We start from the raw sequence: 18176 nt of genomic DNA on the forward strand, positions 1-18176 counted from the left end.
CCCCCTTCAGCCAACAAGCATTGAAGGTCGGGATGATCCTCCGGGTTAAGAGCCTCTCCCACAGGAAAGTCTTCTGGCTCGTCTCCCACGGGAGTCGAGACGGGAATTACCAATGGGCCCAGCCCGTCCAGAGCATGGATCCCAATGGGTGCTGTCGGAACAGCGGGATGAGCAGGGGCTCCCTCCACAGGGGCAGCCTTCTTACTCCTCCTTTTCTTTAGTGCCTTGGGTTTCCCCATCAGCGGGGGTACTGGGCTGGCAGCCGGACCTTGTATGACCTGCGATTGGGTGACTGCCACAGCAGCCATGGGTAGACCATCCGTGATCATCCCCAATTCGACCAAATTGTTTCCCAACAAAATGTTCACAGACATGTTGTCCTGAACCAGGACCGGAAGCTTTGCTGTCTTGTCTCCAATCGTATTGTTGACTAAGGCTACAGGCGATAATTTGGGAGGCCCACCAGCTAACCTGGTGGTTCTCAGAGGAGCACCTACATAGTCCTCTGGCTTGAGCAGGGTCCTGTCCACCACTGTCATGCTTGCCCCAGTGTCTCTCAAACCAGTAGAAGGCTGGCCATTCAAGAGGAAACTTCTCAAAAACCTGCGAGTGTTTTGTGGGATAGTCACCAGTACTTCTGCGTACTGGTCCCAGGCCCCAAGGGACACTAAGGAAATCTCTATGGGAGCACCGAAGGTGATCCCAGTAGAGAGCGGAGGACAGTGGCCTCCACCTCAGGTACGGAGTAGGGGTAGGTCAGACTGGCAGCCTGGACTCCAAGTGCCTTACACTTACAATTGGGGTCACCCCTTAGGTGGTCCAGAGCCCCACAATCCCAACAAGTGCCAGGAGTGCGGGGTACAGTACTGGAGCCACTGGGACCCTGCTTTGCAGCAGGTGGACCACTATTCTTACTCTCACCCACAACAGACTTATCCCCGCTAGGTTTTTGGGTCTTCGGAGAGGAAGGTTTTGGTTTACCCGACTGTGACTGCTTTTGGCACTCCTCAGCTTTCTGAGAGGCCCCCTTTTCTTTGTCCTTGTCCTTCCCACTGGAGTCCTTAGGGGACACCCTGTGGGAGACCCACTTGTCAGCCAACCTAGCTAGATTAAAGGGGTCCAAAATGTTCTGGTCAGCAACATACTGACGCAGCTCTGGTGAACAGGCTTCTGAAAAAAGCTCAAAAAACAAGAGGTGAGACAATTCAACAAACGTTCTCACTTTGTAACCATCAATCCACCCCATCATGTTCATGTACGCAGCACTCACCCAGTCAACCCAAGACATATTCTCTTGTTTCTTACAATCCCTGAAGAGTTTAAGATATTGGGTAGGCGTCTTTGCCAAACTTGGCGATTAAGGCAGACTTCATGCACTCATACTGACCCCTTTCTTCCACACTCAGTTTCAGAATACAGTCATATCCAGTTTGAGGCACTCTGCTTAACAAACACTTAGCCCAATCTCTCCTATCAACATTGTGAATTGCACAAGCCATTTCAAACGCTTCAATCCATTGGAGGATATCAGAACCCTCTGCATATACACCAACCAAATCTTTCATGAACTTGGTTGCTGGGGACCTGACACTCTCAACTGGTTTCGCTGAAGTCTCCACTCGAGCTTTCTCTAACTGGATTCGTTGACATTCAGTGTCCTTGTCTATTTTTGAGTCCCACTTGCTGTGCCAACTCCTCTTTCTTAAGCTCAGCATCAATTTCCAACTTGCGATATTCAAAGGCCAACTTCATCCTTCTTAATAACTCAAGTTCCAAGGAACTGCTGGGGTTTGGAACAGAGGCAGCAGGAATGGTGGCATTCCCAGATCAGCTTCGGCGACAACCCCTGGGGTAGAGTCCTCATTGGTTGCATCCCCCCTTCAAGAGTTTCACAATCGATCTGTTAGTCCACAAGGGCAGCTATCAGCTCAGCCCTAGACTTATCCACAAAGTCTAATTCCCTGGCTTCACAAGCACTCTGGAGAGCCTCTAAACTCATCCGAGTCAATTTACCATTCACAATAGATTCCATTGCTTGTAATGCAGTTATCTTGTACACGACTAAACCTTAATTTAACAAAGTGCAGATATCCTTCGTAAGTGGCACGGTTATACACTGAGTCTTAAAATCATAAGCATCCCACCGCTGCCACCAGCTGTAAAGACCGGAGGGGGGTTCTGTACTTGCGCTCCCTATAGGGTAGAGGAGAGGCACAGAGGACCCCTGCCAAGATTCTCTATTATTGGTATCGTTGTCGAGCAATCAAGGCCTAGCTTCTCAGGAGGTTATGCAAGCTGGTTCTTAAGTACAGTGTAGTCCCCAAGCACCCACAAAGGAATGTCCACACACTGTGTCGGTTAAAACAGTCTTTATATAATTAATATTCAAGGTCATATACACGATCACGATAACTCACTTTGTGCTCCGAAAATCAACAATGGTAAATATATACAGTTCTAAAGTGTACCACTAACGTTATCAGATCTCATTAAAGTGCATACGGTCAGAATGACACACAGATCAAAATAAAGAGGAAACCAGCAGTAGAGAGAGGAAGGAAAGCAAGATGGTTAAGCAATTGGCAGAATGCTGGCCCCGTTACCTAGACACAGTTCTGTTTGGAGATCCCCCCACCTGGGCAACCCGTAAAAGAAAGATACAAGCCCAGTCCATATATTGTTCACAGTAGACTTTCCAATAGCTCTGCAACCCCAAAGTACCTTGGCGTTGTAGCGTTCCTCGTCGGGGAATCGACAGCCCTTCTTGAGGGTCCTCCCTTTCAGGCAGGAGTCACGGGTCGTCGAACGTCCGACGGAGAACAGGTCGAACTACGACGGTGAAGTGGCCACGTTGTTCCTAGCGGTGCTCATTGATGGGAAAGCGTAAACATCCTGCCAGGAAGAGGCCTGCGGGGCACCTCGGTGTCGATAGTTCTGGACCGCAAAGAGTTGAAGAACTGTGGCCCAGCAAGGGCGTTGAGTCGTCGGCATCTCTGTTGAAGTGGGAGAATGGAAGACCAGGCTCCCGTCCTTCACCTCTCGCGCTTGGCCTAGAGGATCACGGCCCAGACACCCGCCGCGAGAAGAGTTTGTCCATTTACCAGACGACCAGGTACCCTGGTACAGGAACATACGGATGTGTCCATCTGCCTGCCCAACAGCCCGCACTGGCCATGCCGACACCTGCGGTTCGGATCAGCTAGACTAAAATCCACACGTCGTTAGAGATGCCATGACGACCTAGACAACGGGAAGCACTTCTGTACAAATATACACACTGAACATTTCCACACCAATCTACACGAAGAACATACTCAGTGCTCTGACGTAGGCGACAGGCATATTCACGGACGTGCATCTTTATTATTTTTATATAGGCTTTCAGAATGCAGAAACGCAAGACGCATCATGAGCTCATTTATAACGCTTGCTCACGCTTCTCTTGAAACCCATTACCACCATAGAGGTATAATGGAAACACGATACTGGTCATGGAAATATATGCTATTATAACCTAAAAGCACCTATGCACCAAACGGACTAATTATGCACCAGGCCCAAGTAGGCCTCAACCAAGAGCTCCCGTGGACATTAACAAAGCACGAGTCAGGTTGCTGATCCTACAGAAAGAACCCAGTGGAGCAACCAGCCAAGGTCGTAATGTTGCAAACTCACAGTCCAAGAACAAATCATCAAAGGCACGATGTTGCAACCTCGCACCCCGCGCACCAACGTTAAAGTCACGCCGGCAAATTAAACCAGACGCGCAGTAGAAAAAGCAATATTAATTGTGCAGAATTCTGCCTCTTTCACGGTCCCTCCCCACGTGACCAAGCCGAACCTGACGAGATGCCAAAGCCCAGGAGAAAAAAGGCGTCTGGGTCCCTCGCTACGAGACACAGGCCAATACGCTTGAAAGGCTCAATGGACATCTGCTACAGTGGGAGCGGTCAGCCTTCCACCTATGAATAAATCCTCACATTGTCTGCACGTACCCATATTGAAACATTGTTGCAATCACAGGTACACCGAGAGCTGGGAACAACGGTGGTCCCAGGCTGGGAAGCTCACGGGTGCACCAATCAGAACATGGGGCTCTTATCTCAGACGTCAGTAACATTAGCCAATCCTCAGGAGTCTTCATGTAACAATTCTTATGTATCTAATTGTAGGGACAACCCAGATATACCACCTGACTACACCTTGTCCACTAATATCATTCTCTATATGTGTACTATACTAACCCTACCACTCGAGCAACCAATTAAGAGTGGCGATAGGTTTTTTGCTAACTTTTGAAGTGACGCAAGTAGCGCGTCATAATGCAGTAAAAAGGGCCTGCGAGCCCCACGATTGTGTGTGTGTCAGGACGAACGCGTACGCTCCTTGACCCATCCCTGCCGTTTTGTATAAATAAACAGCAGAGTCACCTTGCTCCTTGTGTGTGTCTCATACTCTATCTCATCTGGGATATACGGGAGGAGTTGGGGCCTCCCTGCCCGGAGGTCTGCGGACGGCCCGGCCGACCCCGGCAGAATTTCCCCCCGACAAGTTGGAGGCACTGCTGAGATCTGTTTAAGATCGACTTTTATTTTTAATTTTTCCAGGCACTCCCGTTGCGAGGAGGCCCAGCGGCGCGGCCCCCTCTGCCGTTGCCCCCTTCTGAGGACTACAGGACCATCGCGGAGCTGCGAGAGGACCGGACAGCGCAATCCGGATATTGGCCCTCGGGAGCCGGTTGAGAAGTATCCCGCCCGCGGTCGGCGAGTGTCCAGACGTGGTCCAGACGAGGGGAGGTGGCGAGCCGCTTGGAGGGGTGCACGCAGTCGAGCGGCCCTGCATCGAGAGAACTTGGTGAGCATGACACGCACAACAAGCAATGCGAAATTGTGAGGGAGGGGGAGGAAGTAAATAAGGGAGGAGGGAGGTGTTGTACAGATGCGCGGCGAAGGTTTAAACAACTTAGTGTTGCTAATGGAATGAATGGTAGCGAAACGAGTGCGAGAGCAATCGGCTACGTCACGAGAAAGAGGGGGGCGGAGCACGAAAACATCACATGCGACCGCTCGTAAGACACTGATTGGCCTAAGTCGCGACTACGTGTGAGGGTGGGTGTGTGTGGTTTCCTGCGATTTGACATTTATTGATCAATGAGTAGATGAGGTTCCCTATTGTTCGAGCAAGAAACTCGATAGGTAGATGACGTTTCCCTGTGGGCGGTAGCTAGTTACATAGTTGCCCAAAACGGAAGATAATTGGCTGGTTAAGCCCTCCTGTTGAGGGGCGTATCACACGCGAGGCGACGCAGCGTGCGCAGTCCGGTTATATTATTGATGAGATTACCTTGTTCCAGGAGAGACAGGAAGACAGCTGTAGGGTTAGCGGGGTAGATTGCAAGTGTATTTTGAACTTAAAGAACATGACAAGAATGTACCAGTAGCTCGAAGAAATCGGTGACGTCACCAGTAGGGATTTAATAGGATATCGCGAGCACAAGGAACTTTGGGTTTGAGAGTGGTGGGGAAGAGAAGCATGATAAAGGAGCTGATACGGAGATAAACTATAAACCAGTGGATCGAAAGAAGAAGGGGAAAGGGGCGTGGCTGCGCACGGAGAACGCCGGCCACGGCAAGTGTAAAAGGGGGAGGAGAACGGAGAAACAGGACGACTGTATAAGATCGTCGTAAGGGGTACGCAGCCGCAGGGGGCTGCGTGCGCTTCGGCCGCAGGGGGCCGTAGGGGAAGGAATATAATATAACATCATATTTATTATTATTGCATAATTTGTCAAAGGATTGTCGTAAGTCCCCACACTTGCGGGGCGAGGTAAGCAATGCAAGGTTGTATATTGTAAACTGCTAGTAAGGGGAAGGGTAACAAGGGGAGTGCAACTATGTCATACGGGAGAGGGTCGGGAGGGTGGGGGAACACCCTCACTACCCCACTACAGCACATATGCAGCACACTGCCACCACACAGGGAGAAGTTAATTAAGTACAGCATAGAGTGGACCCAGGGGACAGACAACAAAATGTTAACACCATGGCCGCCTAATGGTAGTTTCGATCCATATGCCCAACATTCACTACTGAACCATCTGCACAATACATACAAGGGGAAGAAGTTGGCAAACCATGTGGAGGTGTTTAACTTATGGAGGATGTTCCAGGGGTCTCGACCAGGACCAAATGGAATGTTCACTATGGGGGAAACACCGGAAGAAAAGGAGATTAAGAAAGAAGGAACGGGGGGGGGGAAGGAGTGCGAAAGCACAAAGAATACGGGGAACGAAAGACAGGGAGGAGAAAAGATTGATAAATCAGACGACATAAAAAAGGAACCGAGTAATGAGATACCCATAACACCGGGAGTGAAAACAGAGGGAGGAGGGTTGTACCCTTTAAGAGAATTAGGAGAAATAGAAGGACAGTTAAGGGCGGCTGAAGGATACTCAAACCCGGCATACAGCCCTCCACCATATGTGGCTCATGGGAAGATACCAATGGGGGAAGGGAGGATTAGAGAAGAGCAGACTGTAGAGATAGGAAACGATGAGTGGGTAGCTGCACAGATATTGTTGAAATTACGAGGCTCACTAACTGGAGAAGAAAGGGAGGCGGTAAAGAGAACAAACGAGGATAGTGCCAGAGAGAGTGAAATGAGGGGAGAGGAGCTACTACGGCAGAAGGAAGAGATTTTGGAGGAAAGATTAGCAAAACTAAGGGATGAGCAGAATGAACTGATCAAACAACTTGAGAGGGAGGAAAGAGAGAGAGTGAGGAAAAGGAAAGAAGGTAAGGACGAATTGGAAAAATTAAGGGAACGAAGTGAGGAGCAAAAGAGAGAAGCTGAAAGGGTAAAAGCAGCAGCAGATAGGGTATCAAGAGTAGTGCTGAGAGAGAAGAAGAAGGAAGAAGAAGAAAAGGAAAAAGAAATGGAAATATGGAGGAGGAGGATAATATCAGAGACAGCTAAGAAATATGAAGAGGGGAAGGTAATAGAGAGTATAGTAGAAAGAGAAAGGGTGAAATGGGAAAGGAAGAAAGAGGATGAAAGGATATTGGAACAGATGAGCAACGAAGTAATGGAGGAATTGAAAAGGAAAAGGGAGGAAAATAGTAGGGAAATGGAGGAGAGAAGTGAAGGAGGAAGAGAAGGGAGGGGTAGGGAGAGTGAAAGATGGGGAGATGTATATAAAAGTAGGGAGGTAGCAACGACATCAGCACTAGGGGGAACAGTTGGTAACAACGAAAGGGGAGAAAGAGACCTAATAGATTTGAAAACAGTAACAATAAAAGGAAAAAAGGCAGAGTGGGGGGTGCCATTTATGAATGATTTTTGCAGTGAGGAGGAAGGAGGAGTGGAGAAGGATGGAAGAAAGAGTGAAAGGGAAAGCTTAGATAAACTGTACCTCACTAGAACAAACATAGATTCGCCCTGGATGAGTAGAAGATGGGAGGAGCTGGAGAGAAGTAAGGAGGAAGTGAAAAGAATAGGGGAAACACAAACCAATGAAACCACGCCACCCACATCCCCATCACGCCCTCCCACGTCACAACCTACATGTTCAACCACCGCACGCTCTCTGCACAGAATAAAGCTTGCGCCCTTCATGAACGAACTTACACCTTATGCATGTCGGCTTAGGGACCTCCCTAGTCGCAGGCAAGACAGACAAATAAACATACCCATATTGAACACAGGAAATGATGAAAGAAGGGGAAAGGAAGAAGAGGGAGGTAGGGGCAGAGGTAGTAAGGAAGAATTTGAAGTAGTAAAAGAAATGGGGGAAGAGGAGGGGTGTGAAGACTCAATATCATGGAGCGTAAAGGGTGACACAAGACAGAATTTAATGCCACTGCTGGAGAGAGGAGGGGTTAGACCACAGTATGTACCTTGGAAACATACGGATAAGGAAAATATAAAATGTAGGCTCCCATCACTAAGTGGAGGTGCGGGTAAGTGGATATATGAAATGGAAAAACACACCGCAGGACAGAAACTAGCAGTAGGAGATGTGAAGGGCCTGTTAATATCAATATTAGGGGATAGAGCGGATGACATTTGGAAAAGAGCGGGATTCCATGGGGTAACAATAACAAACACATCGCATGATGGGGCACCATTTGCAAACTGCAGACATGCGCTATGGCAGGCACTGAGAGTGCAGTACCCAGACACATCAGACATAGGAGCCATTACTTCCCGTAAGATGGGTGAAAATGAGGATCCTGTTGATTATATCCAGGATATTCAAGAGAAGTGGCGCATGGAAACTAGAGAACAATGGGACAAAACACCAGCCATATTTTATCATATACTAGTACAAGGGCTCCCAGAAGGAGTTCAGAAACAACTAAAGAAAGTAGTGGGGATGGAAGCAAAACCATGGCCAGAAATACAACTGACTATAGTACATCACTGCAGGACATGGCAAGGAAAAATGAAACAAAAGGAGGAGGACAGGAAAACAGAAGAGGCCAAATTAGTACAGAAAAAACTTACTAAATATACAATGGAAGGGGCACTAATAACTACGCCCACACCAATGGCCCAAAGCCCAACGCAAGTAGTGGCTGCACAAGATCCAGCTCAAATAGCGCCTCCACAAGGTGTAATACAGCAAGTGCCGCCTCTGCAATTACACGCACCAAACATGGGAGGAGGGTACCCAATGCAAGGAACTGGGTATTATAGTTATAACAGAGGGAGAGGAGGGTTTATGAGGGGGAGAGGATATGGATATAATACCCAGCAACAGGCTGGGGGACTCAGAAATTACTACCCCACAGGGCAACCCGTATACCAGGACAACACAGGGAGCTTCCCATGGCAAAACAGGGAACCACCCGTGTGTTGGAGCTGCGGACTATTAGGACACATGTCACGTACATGTAGGGTCAGGCCAGGAACACCAGCATGGAATGAACAAGCACAACATAGGACCTCACAAGAACAGCAGGGCATACAACAACAGCAGATGTCACAACAAGGGAGTGACCAACAACAACAAACACAACAGCCACAAACCTATTCACTGCCACAACAACAAATAACACAGCAACTGACGCCGCCACAACAACAAGTGGCGTTAATACAACCACCACCCCAAACTGAACGAACACAATTGGGTGGGGTGACGGTGTTGGGACACAACCCTTACACAGGGAATGGCCAATCATTGTACCCCCAATAGGTCAGCCCACAGACGGCCTTGGTGTGTCCCATCCTGTCAGTAACACCTAATAGTGCGGAGGAGCCACGCATAGAGGTAACGATAGGTGACAAAAAATTATCATTCCTTGTTGACACCGGGGCAACCCGGTCTTGCATAAGGGAAGGTAAATTTAAGATGTCAGGCGAAGCCATGAACACCCAAGGATTTTCTGGGGCTAAAGGGTTGGTTCCATTTACTGATAACGTTCCCTTATCTATTGGAGATTATGATCTGTCAGTCCCACTTTTGTATTATAGTGCCTCACCAGTAAATATACTGAGGAGAGACATAATGAACAGGTTGAATATGACGATCTCCTTTACAGAGGATGGCATAATTTGCTCTACTCCAGGGATTAACATGCTCGCAGCACGACAGATTTTGCAAGCATACTGTGGACAGATAGCGATTAGGGCAGAGCCAGTAGATGGCGAGCTATTCCAGTATGGCACAGACATGGCATTTGCATGGATGCCAGGGATAGGAGGGAAAATATGGAGGAGGCCAGAAGCCTATCTGTTCCGACCAGAAACACCAGTTAATGAACTGGAAGGGAAGGTGTTTGTAATGGACATCGAGAGCATTATTGCAACAGCTGATTATGTTGCTGTGCACGCCCAAGATAAAGAAGGGAGAGCATGGAGGGCAGTGATAGCACTAGCAGAAGGATGTAGGCTGACCCAGGTGTCAGATGAAGAGCTGTTTTCAGAAGAAAAGGAGGAAGGTGAAATGGTGTTCATGATGAGTGTAGAAATATGGCTAAGAGTGGCTCACAAACAAGTAGCACAGAAAATTGCAGTCCCATTTTTTAAGGAAGATATGTCAAAGGTGCCCAAATCATTATGGACTATTAGCCCTTATGACGTGGGATGCATAAAAAGCATAGGGGGTGTAAGGATAAAATTGAAAAAAGGTGCCATACTACCAAGAGTGAAACAGTACCCATTGTCAAAAGAGGCAGATGAGGGCATATATGAAACCATAACGGCCCTTATAAACAATGGCATATTGGTCCCCTCAGAATCACCATGTAACACAGCTGTGTACCCGGTGCGCAAGGCTAAAGGGGGGTCTTGGCGCTTCATACAGGACCTCAGACCCTTGAACAACATAGTAGAAGCAGAGTATCCAGTAACAGCAAACCCGGCCACAATATTGTGTGGCATTCCAGCAGAAGCATCACGATTTACAGTGATTGACCTTAAAAATGCTTTTTTCTCAATACCATTACACCCAGACTCACAAGATTTGACAAGCTTCACTTACCGAAATACAAAGTGGAAACATACCAGATTACCACAGGGGTATTGTGAATCACCCTCAATTTTCAATAGAGTAATACAGATGGATTTGGGTAACGTTGAGGTGGAAAGCACAGTGTTACAGTATGTGGATGACATAATAATTTGCAGTACAAACGAAAGCAAATGTAGAGAGGACTCCTTAAAAATGTTGACAATATTGGCTGAAAAGGGGTACAAGGTAGACATGGAAAAGATACAATACTGTCAGGAACAGGTACTTTACATTGGCCAACTGATATCCCAACATGGAAGAAGGATTGCACCACAAAGAGCACAGGCCATCTCAAGCACTCCCGTGCCACAGACTGTGAGAGAACTGCAGCAATTTCTGGGGCTGTGCAACTACTGTAGAGCATGGGTATTTGATTATAGCTCATACATAGGACCCCTGCTTGAGGGTTTGAAGGAAGCAAATAAAGGGGAGAAAAAGTTGGGGTGGACTATGGAAATGAGGGAGGCATTTGACGAATTAAAAGACGCGATATCAACTGCTCCAGTACTGGCATCCCCAGACTATGAGCGGCGCTTTTTTATATTTTCACATTGCGACTCAGCAGTGATGAAAGCAGTGTTGGCCCAAAAAACTAGCATGGGCTATAAACCAGTAGCATTTTACAGCGGTCACTTAGACCCTATAATGTTAGGCCACTTCTCTTGTGAACAAGGTCTTGCTGCAGCTGCTTTTGCAGTAGAAAAAGCATCAGCAATAACTATGGGGTGTCCAACTACACTATTTGTGGAACATGCACTATTTGCGAAATTGAATAAACCTAAGTCCACACTAACGACACAGAGGGCATCAGGTTATGAGATTATTTTGTCTAAAGCTGAACTAGCAATTGTTAGATGTAGCACGGTTAACCCTGCAAGGTTCCTAGCAGAAGTAATTGAAGAGGGAGATTACGCCCACGACTGCACCCAAGTAACTGAAATGTACTCATGTACTAGGAAGGTTGAAGAAAACGCACTAGAGGGAGGTGAGCTTTTGTTTATTGATGGGTCATCAACTATTGATCAAGGAGATGGGATACGAAGGACTGGGGCAGCAGTAGTAAAAATGATGGAGGCGCCGGTGTGTGTGGCTATGAAGTGTGTACAATTACCACAGCATTACTCTGCTCAAGCCGCGGAACTGGTTGCACTAATATTGGCATTAAAGGAAAGTTTTAATAAAAGAGTAACTATATATTCCGACAGTGCATATGTTACATCGACTGTCCACTCAGGGCTATCAAAATGGAGAAGAAGAGGGTTTAGGAGAGCTGATGGCACTCCAGTACAACATGCCCTCTTGTTGGCTGAACTAATTGAAGTAATAAACGACCCCCAAGAACTAGCCCTAGTAAAATGCACCGCACACACAAATGGAGAAGACTACGTCTCAAAAGGAAATGCAGCAGCAGACGCATATGCGAAATATGCTGCATATTTTGGTGAGATATGGAACCCCACAGACTCACAGAGAGGGAGAGGGAGGGGAATAGCTAGGGAGATGTTAATAAGAGAAGGGTACACCCATCTCCCAGCCACACAGATTATGGAACTACAAGCGGCTGCACCAATGGCCGAAAAAGAAGTATGGGTGAAAAGAGGATGCACAATGTCACCAACCGACGCACTATGGCGCCAGGGTGGCACTGGGAAAGTTGTAATACAGTTGGCACTGTTAAATACCGCCCTGAGCCAATTACATCACCCTGCCCATACAGGCAAGGAAATAATTGCAGCACGAATTAGAGAAGATTGGTTTTGTCCCGAGTTAACCTCTCATGTGTCAAATTTTATCAGCAATTGCCTCACATGTCAACAGTTTACGGCCGGTCATACTTTAAAAGTGATAAGAGGTACCATACCCCGGCCAGAAGGACCTTTTCGGCACCTTCACATTGACTATGTTGATATGATCAACATATGTCAAGGTAATAGGTATATGATTGTAGTAGTATGCCCATTTTCTAGGTGGATTGAAGCAGGGCCCTGTTCACACCCTGATGCGTTTAGAGCAGCCAAATTCATAGTAAGGGAGGTCTTCCCCAGATGGGGAGTGTGCGAGGTGTTAAGATCAGACAACGGCCCCCATTTCGCAAACGAAATGTTCCAGCATATCACATCCCTGCTGAACATTAAACACAAATTTGCATGTGCATACCACCCACAGGCTAATGGTGTATGTGAACGCCTGAATGGCTTATTGAAGGAGGCAATTGCTAAAATACAACAAACAACAAAGAAAAGTTGGTTGTATTGCCTTCCGTTAGCATTGTTTGAACTTAGAAATAGGCCAGGGTCCGACCACCACCTCACCCCTCACGAAGTGGTTACTGGACGTCAAATGCGCCTTCCCCTAACACCAACGTCAAGGGCATTCACCGACCACGAAAGTTCAGCGAATGTGTTAGGTGATGAAATGTATCAATATGTGTCTTCTTTGATTACTAGTGTCGTGTTTGTGTCTCAACAGCTCGAGCGCACACGGGGCGGGTCTACCAGCAATCAAGAAAAAGACGAAAGTACAGAATTGGGAAAGGAGAACTCGTGCAAACTTGCCAAAGGTGACCACGTACTACTTCGCAATTTCAATAGAAAGTGGAACGAGAAGAGGTTCACTGGCCCCCATCTGGTGGAGGACGTATCAACAAGAGCAGTAAAACTAAAGGATAAGCGTGCCTGGAACCACCTACATGACGTAAAGATCTACAAACTGCAGACCCGCCCCAGCGCCAACGACAGGTCCATTGGAAGGACAGTAACAACACCCCCGACAGCGGAAGAAAGTTTCATCACAGACAACGACCCAATTGTTCCCTTAGAGACGATAACTGACGAAGAAAGGGGTGATCCCCATACTGCCCACCCTATGGTCACACGCTCAAAGAGTAGAAATACTTCCGCCATTTGAGCGAAAACCCCCCCCCCCCATTGACTGCTAAGTACAATTGTAATTAAAACTGAAGGACATTGCTTGCACCAATACACATGTAAACACGTGAATGTTCTCTTTTTTCTCTCGCACATACAGGAACTGCGTAATATTGTATTGTTAAGAAAAGCTAATTAACAAGTTCAGTGTGCAGGCGTAGATGGTGCTGCCAGACGATAACTACCCAGAAGAATTGTCACACCAATTTGTATACGAAATAAAAAGGCCAACATACTTAAAAAGGAGAAGGGTACGTGTCTACTACACAGCCTTCCTCCTGGCCATAGAAAATTACATGCCCCACCTCCGCCCATACTTGCCGGTCCTAAGAGACCGATTACTTAGAGTAGCGTGGGAGCAGCTCTTCACCTGGGCACTGAATGACTACTTGATAGGGAGAGCTTAAGGAAACAAAACTAACATTTAATAACGAGCACTTTTGAGAATTTTTAGGCGGGCAACTATAACGTCACAAGAATACGCTGCCAGGACTGCAGCAAGGTAAGAGCAAAATGCCGGTGAGATTAGCATATGTAATAAAAATAATAGGGATTTTTATGATCACCGGGTTCTTGGCTGCCTCTGTCTGGCAGTACAGCTATGCTATCAGTTTTATTGCTGCACCCAAACCTAATATACCCCCGTTCCCTGCTGCAACAGGTGTTACATCAGGTGGTAATAGTAACATTGCACCCAAGCAAAATAGAGTTAAACGCAGCACATACTCAGACAATAAAGGTATTGATAATTATGTACAAGATTCAGCACACGTCACAAACAACATATGGTACCAGCACATGACCCGCATTGGTAAGCAGACAACTGAGGATAGCTGTTACGTTTGCTCATTAATACCATACGCCATGAGCGCTTCACGAACATTTGTTGCCACTGAAATAGATGAAAAGACAGCACAGTGCATAATATATTTGGCCCTGTTCCAAACGAAAGGAAGATTTCAAGGAACAGTAGTGCACATGACATGGAAAACACGAGACTCATACCCATATGAAAACAACTTCCTTAAGACCTATCTGAGTTATCACAAGACCAGTTTACATGCTGAAGCATTCAAATACATAACAAGTGGCCCTGCAAAAGGAGAAACAAAGAAGGTAACACTGCAGTATCTACCATGTGATTGGTACGCCACTGAAGTTCCGGGTAAACAAGGATGCTGGGAGAGGCCGCTACTGACGATAACAGGAAAGGTGTATCTGGACAACAGCTGGGAGATAGGAGTAATTGGCAGCAACATGGTAACAAAAGAAACTATCTCAACCATCGAGACACACAATCATCGATGTTGGACGACGTGGATCAAGTACGTACCAATGCTCACGTGGGTAGAAGAAGATGAAGACCCAATAACAATACTACCATTGACTGCGCCCAAAGTATGCTACCAGCATAAAGGAGAGGTGGACGTAGGATATAACACCAATTGTGCAAGCGTGATGGAGTTACCTGAGGGGGGAGCGGGAACAGCAGTAATAATGGACCATTATTGGGCCTGTGGAGAAAAGGCATATCATACACTGCCTCCCCTGTGGAATGGTGTGTGCACAATGGTACACGTCAATGTACCATCACTAGTGGTACCTAAGAAGCATGTCAATGTGGCGAAATTTCCTAAAATGGATGAAGGGGATAAGAGACGAAAGAGATCTGCACCACTTCAGAAGGAGCAAGAGAACAAGACCAACAGCGAGGATACTGTCCTAAATAGGAGAAAACGACAAGGAGAGCCACTGACAGGAAATTACCTGTGGGGAAGGTCGGAAACGGAACTAACGTCAATACCGCCAGAACACAGACTATTCAGCAGAGCAGCAATGTTTTTCTCCTCAATAATACATCCGGGACTGCAGGCATACGCAAACGCAAAATGGCTCCAAATAACCAGATGGGAACTAATGATGACCATCAATTCAACAGTAAATGGGTTCAACGCAATTAAAGAGGAGCTGCGAGCTGTAAGGATGGTAGCACTACAGAACAGATATGTATTGGACCTTCTCACAGCAATGGAAGGAGGAGTTTGTGCAAAGATAGGACAATCTTGCTGCACGTTCATACCTGCCAACGATGCTGACAATGGTACACTGACAGAAGCAGTATCACAATTGGCCCAGATGCACTCCAAAATGATGGATGAAAGTAACGGTGTAGACAAGGATAAGAGCTGGTTTTCAATATTATGGTCATGGATGCCATCTTGGCTGTCAGATGGACTGAAAATAATAGTGGGGTGTACTATTTTGGCTGGAGCTACTCTGATCATAATTAGATTTTGGAAAGCCCGGAAGGCACGCACGACTGACGAGTTGCTGGAAATGGTGGGAATGCACCCCTTGATGCCAGCAGATGATGGCCAGCATACAGGGGTGATAATACAAGAGAGGGAGAAGTTGCGCACCCAAATCATCACCAACCATCTAGACCCACCATCAGTGAAGATCGAGAACCCAAGGAACCCCAGGAGCTACATAGGAAGATGGGTATACTGTACTCCTGGAGGAACATGTGAATATATGTATTGGTCATTTGAAGATCATGTAAACCATTATGGACATCTCGGAGGGATAACTAAGATATGGAGGGTAAGAGGAGATAACGAGAAGGATATGTTTGTGGTCGACAAGTCGACCAGAGGGGGGACTGAAGTGGGAGAATGGAAGACCAGGCTCCCGTCCTTCACCTCTCGCGCTTGGCCTAGAGGATCACGGCCCAGACACCCGCCGCGAGAAGAGTTTGTCCATTTACCAGACGACCAGGTACCCTGGTACAGGAACATACGGATGTGTCCATCTGCCTGCCCAACAGCCCGCACTGGCCATGCCGACACCTGCGGTTCGGATCAGCTAGACTAAAATCCACACGTCGTTAGAGATGCCATGACGACCTAGACAACGGGAAGCACTTCTGTACAAATATACACACTGAACATTTCCACACCAATCTACACAAAGAACATACTCAGTGCTCTGACGTAGGTGACAGGCATATTCACGGACGTGCATCTTTATTATTTTTATATAGGCTTTCAGAATGCAGAAACGCAAGACGCATCATGAGCTCATTTATAACGCTTGCTCACGCTTCTCTTGAAACCCATTACCACCATAGAGGTATAATGGAAACACGATACTGGTCATGGAAATATATGCTATTATAACCTAAAAGCACCTATGCACCAAACGGACTAATTATGCACCAGGCCCAAGTAGGCCTCAACCAAGAGCTCCCGTGGACATTAACAAAGCACGAGTCAGGTTGCTGATCCTGCAGAAAGAACCCAGTGGAGCAACCAGCCAAGGTCGTAATGTTGCAAACTCACAGTCCAAGAACAAATCATCAAAGGCACGATGTTGCAACCTCGCACCCCGCGCACCAACGTTAAAGTCACGCCGGCAAATTAAACCAGACGCGCAGTAGAAAAAGCAATATTAATTGTGCAGAATTCTGCCTCTTTCACGGTCCCTCCCCACGTGACCAAGCCGAACCTGACGAGATGCCAAAGCCCAGGAGAAAAAAGGCGTATGGGTCCCTCGCTACGAGACACAGGCCAATACGCTTGAAAGGCTCAATGGACATCTGCTACAGTGGGAGCGGTCAGCCTTCCACCTATGAATAAATCCTCACATTGTCTGCACGTACCCATATTGAAACATTGTTGCAATCACAGGTACACCGAGAGCTGGGAACAACGGTGGTCCCAGGCTGGGAAGCTCACGGGTGCACCAATCAGAACATGGGGCTCTTATCTCAGACGTCAGTAACATTAGCCAATCCTCAGGAGTCTTCATGTAACAATTCTTATGTATCTAATTGTAGGGACAACCCAGATATACCACCTGACTACACCTTGTCCACTAATATCATTCTCTATATGTGTACTATACTAACCCTACCACTCGAGCAACCAATTAAGAGTGGCGATAGGTTTTTTGCTAACTTTTGAAGTGACGCAAGTAGCGCGTCATAATGCAGTAAAAAGGGCCTGCGAGCCCCACGATTGTGTGTGTGTCAGGACGAACGCGTACGCTCCTTGACCCATCCCTGCCGTTTTGTATAAATAAACAGCAGAGTCACCTTGCTCCTTGTGTGTGTCTCATACTCTATCTCATCTGGGATATACGGGAGGAGTTGGGGCCTCCCTGCCCGGAGGTCTGCGGACGGCCCGGCCGACCCCGGCAGAATTTCCCCCCGACACTGTGGTCTTTGGGTGGCAGGAAACCCACTGGTGGATGCTCCTCGGCGCGTCGACGGTCAGGCCTTCTCCAGCAGCATACAGCGGCGACAATGCGGACGAGAGCATCCTTGGATTAATTAAAGTTCTTAGGCAAGGGAGCACGGCAGCTCCAGTCGGCGATGGCGGTCGTCGACAGTGGCGGACAACCGTTCTCCTTGGAGTTCCGCAGCAATCCCCATATCGGGTCGCCAGCCTGTCGAAGGTCTGTCTACCAGGGAGCTTAGGCAAAGATCCGCTGTGCACGATGGTCCCTCGTAGCTCGGGAAGAGGGTGCATTACCAGGTCCTCTCTGGGTCAGTTCTTGAAGCACAGCAGCTTTTAGATTGCCAACGAGAGCAACAGCAATTCTTCTCATCCAGCAGGGTTTCAAGATCAAGCTTCAGTTACTCCAGTTACTTGTCGTAGTGGACTTCAGCTTCTGAACACGATTCCTAGCAGTGCGAGGTCCCCAGATATACTGTTGATCTCCCATTCATTCCT

The sequence above is a fragment of the Ambystoma mexicanum genome, chromosome 12 (genome assembly GCF_040938575.1).
Source record: "Ambystoma mexicanum isolate Mex_15411 chromosome 12, UKY_AmexF1_1, whole genome shotgun sequence".
Taxonomy (NCBI): domain Eukaryota; kingdom Metazoa; phylum Chordata; class Amphibia; order Caudata; family Ambystomatidae; genus Ambystoma; species Ambystoma mexicanum.